Genomic DNA, 6,000 nt, shown 5'->3' with positions numbered 1-6,000 from the left:
AATTTAAGTGGTTTCTTAATTCCCTTACGTAGGCCTTTTACAAAGCCCTTTGCGAAATATCTCTGGCCTGTGGGTCGCTAACAGATTGTCCACTGTGTGCCTTAAATGCACTTTGAAATTTCAGGAAATAGTCCCCAACCGTTTCTGCAGGGCTTCGTATAACAGATCCATCTTCTCAACATTCACGTCCACCTCTGGCAGTACCTCACTCAGTGCCTTTAATATTCTAGTGTCTAGGGTTTTTAGGTCATCCGGAATGGGGTCAGTTGGTTGCCGATCCTTATCTTGCTTTTCTAATGCGGTCCAGGCAATAGCATGCCCAGGGGGGGTCCCGCGATCTCAAATGTTCCCATACATCAGCCGGGGTTACGGCGGACATCACATGATCGATGTCCTGCAAAGTCAAGGTACACATTTTAAATAATGCTCTCAGCTCTCTGTAGAATCCTGCGGCATTAGACCCTGGGTCTGGGGTGCTTTTTGTTATACTAAACAATTCTGCTCTAGTAAGGGGTACATAGACATATATCTTAGTTACAACGGGCTCTTTGTTTGGGTCCTTACCTGCTGTAACAATGGGCGCACATTCCCTCAGGGGTGCCATCATTTGGATCCCTTGGGGAAACACTTTTAATAATTCTTTGAACAATCTGAGCATCCTAAGAGGACTTTCAGCTTCCCAGTTAGTGTTATAAGTTTGTAACTGGGCCTTGCACTCTCTCACTTTCTTACAAACATCCTCCCGCTCATCCTTTTCACATTCCGATCCTATCTTATCCAGAAGTCCCTCCAGACACACCAGTTGGGTTGCAGTGTTCTGGGTAGCAAATATGTCCGTCCAGTAGTCTAACCTCCCTTCCTCCTTTTCATTAAATATCCTTTTAATTAAAATGTCAGCAGTTGGTTTGGCTTCCCATAGGGCCTGCTTTCTCCTGTCATTTTCCCGTTCCTCCCCCATTACTTGGTCTTTGTAGTCTTTCATAATGTTTGTCACCTTGTCAATTATCTGAGTGTATTTACCCCACAGGGCTGTTCGATCCCTCTCAGTGTTAAGGCTCTGATAAATATCATACAACCCTGTGAGCCACTGACACTTAGCCTCATCTCTGAACCACTGTGTAACAAGGTTACAATGCAATTTCATTAGCTGGCGAAATTCCTTCTTTTGGCAGGTATATAGCTTCTGCACGACTCCCGCCTCTGGGTCGGCAAACAAATCATGTGCAATGTTTTCTAAGGGGTCAAATTCATCCTGTGTAAAGTCAGGATATCTGGCCAAGTTCCCGATTTCCTTTTCCTCAGTACTATTTGGATCCATACTGCCGGTCTGAGTATCATATGGGGGTGGATATGCAGGGGGGTGCAGAAGCGGCAGGAGGCGCAATGTTAGACGGGGATATGACAGGTACTGTTAGTCGCAAAAGATTCTCTGTTAATCTGATAGCGTCCTGATCAGCCTCGCTGTCAGGACTAGCGATTTCCTTTCCTGTTTTCGGGAGGAGTGGGTACATACCTTTACTGTACTTTATTAATGCAGCCCGATCCTCTACATCTAGCTGGTGCTCAAATTCTTTGTTATCTAATTCACAGGCCTTCTCCTGTATGGTTCGCTTTTGTTTCTTCCTATCCTTTTTATCTTGGGCCATTTTCTGTTTTATTGCTTCTGTTCGCCATTGGCGAACAGCATTGTGTTGTGCGGGGCGGACCCTTTTTCGTAACAATACTAATTCTAAGTGTTCAATTGTTTTCACATCAAAAGTTCCTGCTCTAGGCCATTTGAATTGAATGGACCTCTTGGTATAGTTTTCCCAATTTTTACAAAATTGCACGGCCCCCAGCCCATAATTGGTTAACATGGTATAACACGGAGTGCCTTCAGCAGGCGCATACATAGGTTCCTCATTCTTATTTCGGTCACACAAATTTCTCATTATTAATAATATATCCTTACCAAAAATCAAATAATACGTACCATAAAGCTGATACCAATGTGGCTTACCATCCACCAATACAATTTCTGCAGATACAATCACTCACCGCACCAAGGAGCCCTCTGTCTGATTCTATTCCTTGGCAAAGCAGCCATCTCTCCTTCTTCCTGATCCCCGTCTTAAGACGAGGACTGCATCAAAGGTGCGATAGATGTTGGGCCCAGAAGTAATCGTCTGAAGACATGGCTCGGTGGAAGGCACGCATCAAAGCGAAGGACTGCAACTGCGAAGCCAGCACAGGGACGCCAATTTGTAAATGCTAAATTACCAGGTGGAGGTGTCCGTCAAATAAACGCACCAGTAAGTGAGTTTAACAATCATTTATTGCAATCAAAAGCTTCCGCGGAAGGGCCGACTACAGGTCCTCATCATAGGGATGCTGTCTTGAGTGAGCTGCTAATATTAGAGAGCTGATACATTTTATAGGAGAATGGTAACATTCAGCCTTATGACTGGCAAGAAAACGAGACACTTCCAGACATACAATGTCCTGCCAAAACACTTTTGGCTATAATCCTAGACATCGTGGTGAGAAACACAAAGGCCGGACATTTCTAAAAGCTATTATTCATGTTACTTCTCAGGGCACGTCATAACATGTACAGGATGCAGATGTGACCTTGGCATGCATGGTCGTGCAAAACAAGCATCTCATCAAGCTTGATACAGTGGGGAATTTTGGAAAACAACGCATATCTTGCTGAGGCAACAATCATTATTTCCTTTCATGGACTTTAAACAAAAGCAGGATATACATTTTACAGCGTGACGCACGAGTGTCGAACAAACACTCCCCTTCACACACATTCCAGGAAATAACAAATGCCAAATGTAGAAGGGTTTATGCTTATGTTTGCGGGAAAGAGCGCAGATGTTGGACACTCATTATTCATGAAAGAGACTCAAAGGTCGGCGAACACATGCTGACTTGCAGGCCACACACTGTGGGAAGGGAAGCAAAAGAGTGCTAACAGATGCTGTTATGTACGCATTTACCGGAAAGGCGAGCCGGGGAACATTCCTAAATCTATGAGTAATGTGTGCTCAAGGCAAACCCCGGGCCTCATGTGTGGACTCAAAAGAGCAATCGATTAAGATGAACATAATGCTATAATGTGAAAAATGGTTTAGTCTTGCTGAAGCAAACTTAATATGGCAGCTTTAGGAGAAATGATTTTCTGTATTTACCAGTCAGACACTTCTCCAAGCAGAGAGTTGAGGGAAGATCTTCCTGCTTGGCTGGCGCCTCCCTCTGGAACAGCCTCCCTGCCTCTCTCAAACTTGAGCAGAACCACCTCTGGTTCCAGAAGCAACTCAAGACCTTCCTTTTTGCTTCTGCTTTCTCTCTTCCTCTCCCCTGCTGATGCACCTGAATTCTCCATGCACTGGTCACCCTCTGAACTCAGGCCCAGGGTCCTGCATGTCCAGTTACCCTTGCACTGCCTACGGGCTCCCTAGCACTTAAGGGTCTGTATCTGCAACCCTACAGTCTCTTCTCTCTGCACTTAGTAGACACCTGCTTGCTGCACTGGTGAGTTAACTGCACTTCCCCCTTCCCCTGCCCCCTGGCACTTCTCCCCTTCCCTCATCCCCACACTTGCGCGATCTGAATGACACATCGCCCAGTAAGATCGTTATTTTGTCCTCCCTTTGTTTCCCCCTCGTAGTCTTGTCGCGCCTAGAAACACTTGTGTACAGGTGCATTATAAATGCCATATCATATCATATCATATCATATCATATCATATCATAGCTTTATTGTACACTATGACAGGTTCCAGTTACTCTTATAATGTAGACAGTACACCCACGGTCCATCCTCATTCATCACAGTACAGGCCCCAAGCAACATCCACAGAACATTTTTTGTATCATCACAAATCCAGCGTTCCATGAGCTGGCACTAACATTCTACCAGCATGCATGGTGGAACAGCAGCATACAAACATCATACAACACATGCATGCATGACACCCAAATGCAGGATACAATACACCCACTCCATATCACACTACACACAGGAGTTCGACACCTGCCCACTGAGGCATGGTCAGTACACTGACCTTATAAAGAGGGGATGGGTACCACTCTCAGCATGGGGTCGGAGACCTACCAGGGAGGAAACCAAAGCCAGTCCTAGCCCAGAGGGGGGCAGTGGCAGTTGGGAGGTCCCCATTTTCTGTTCACTCCCCAAGTGACTTCCTATACATTTGCAGTACCAATTTGCATCACCCCATGCCTCTGAACCAAAGTGCTTGCCAGGTTTCTCTTTCTTTTACAGAGAAACTACAGTCACAGGAGAAGACCAGCCACAAAACAGAAACCAATCAGTGCCCCACACAAACCCATATAAAACCCCACAGAAGAGAAAGAGCCAGTGGGACTAGAGCCAGAGCCCCTGTGTGCCTGCCTCAAGCCCTAGGTGATTGGTGTACAAACACCTCCGGCTGAGAAGAAGTAATCAAATGAGGGGCAGGTGCTCCCTTGCAGCTATTGCTGATGCCACACACCACACCCCAGCCTCGTCTCACATGGCAGCAAGACTGGTGTGCCCGCCCTAGACCACCAGGGACATAAAATAGGAAAACAACAAACAAGGATTGTACTTGTCTTAGGGGAGGCCAGGCTACCCCCAACACAAACCTGGATAATGTACAACATGAACCACTGTTGTTGTTCCGTGGTCTCCTTATACAGAGAAGGGGGCAGGGTTCAATGCACTATATTAAATATTGGTTGTATGTAACACCTCCTGGGCAGGGAAGATAGGGCTATATTTGACATGGCCAGTGAACCAACTAGAGGACAGCTAGAGGGTTAAAAGAGACCCTAGAAATCAGAAAGTTATGGGTTGTTCAGGTGAGGTCAGAGGAGGTGGCATATCAAGAGACCCACAGTGTAGCAGAGAATGGAGGAGATTTTTGGAGCAGCTGGAGCATTAAGTAGTGTGTGCAAGTGGTACTGTGCTGCGAGTGTGCCTGAAAGATTAACAAGTATGTTTAGGAGAGGGTGTGTAGTGACATCAAACGGTGGAGGCAAGGCTTAGCAAGAGTGAGAGACATTGGAGGGACAGATGTGGGGGAAGCAGTGAGTAGAAGGAGTGGAGGCTGGGGGAGTTGGATGGAGGAGAGTAGTAAGAGGGAAACATCAGAGAGAAAGAGGGAGAGGAGTGCAGGGAAGTGATAGAAAGAATACCTAATCAGGTTAAGTGTCTGAAAGGCACGCCCCATTATCCGTTCTAGTCAACTAACCATTGTGTTCGTCTAGGGTCAGTCTAGTAAGTCAAAAAAAACAAAAGGGTTGTACGTTGATCTCACAGCACCTATTAAGTGAAACTTTAAAGGAATGGTTCACATTTCCATAGGTTCTGAGGCTGCTTAAAATAAACGGGTATTACCCGCAATCCTGTGTCATGTCATGTAGTAAAAGAAAACAAAAAGAAAAGAAGACCTTTTGTGAAGCTCCCCAAGAAAAACATGTTTTGGTGTCTATCCTTAGTCCATCTCTATTTTAATTGTATATATTACTCAATTGAGACTTCAAATTGTATGATTCCTAACGTTTAATTGCACATAATAGTTATAAATTCATAGATAGTTGACATGTCAAATTGAAAAATCATAAATAACCAACATCATGGCCATGTGTTTCCCCAAGAAGGATCTCTCAAGGCTGATATAAACGGTTTCTGACTAGATTAGTATTCTATTGAATTGTCACAATATACTCATGTCAACTGTAAATGATTATATATTGAGCAACCACCTGATTGAAAATGTATTTCCCGAAAATATTGTTGTCCAAAGGTACATCTTAATAGGTATGTGCTGCTAGTTCAGCTCCATTTGTACCTTTTTGCAAGTTGCCGTAGGTACTTCAAAATATTATAAGATCTTTGTTGGATAAAATTTCATCCTGCCGTGTTTGGCTTTTTATGTTGTTCCATGTGGTGAGGGAGTGTCGTACTGGGATGAGATAGGACAACAAATTGGGCTAAGTGTCTGAAAGG

This window comes from Ambystoma mexicanum, chromosome 4q, assembly GCF_040938575.1.
Source record: "Ambystoma mexicanum isolate Mex_15411 chromosome 4q, UKY_AmexF1_1, whole genome shotgun sequence".
Taxonomy (NCBI): Eukaryota; Metazoa; Chordata; class Amphibia; order Caudata; family Ambystomatidae; genus Ambystoma; species Ambystoma mexicanum.
Note: the sequence above shows the minus strand (reverse complement) of the source record.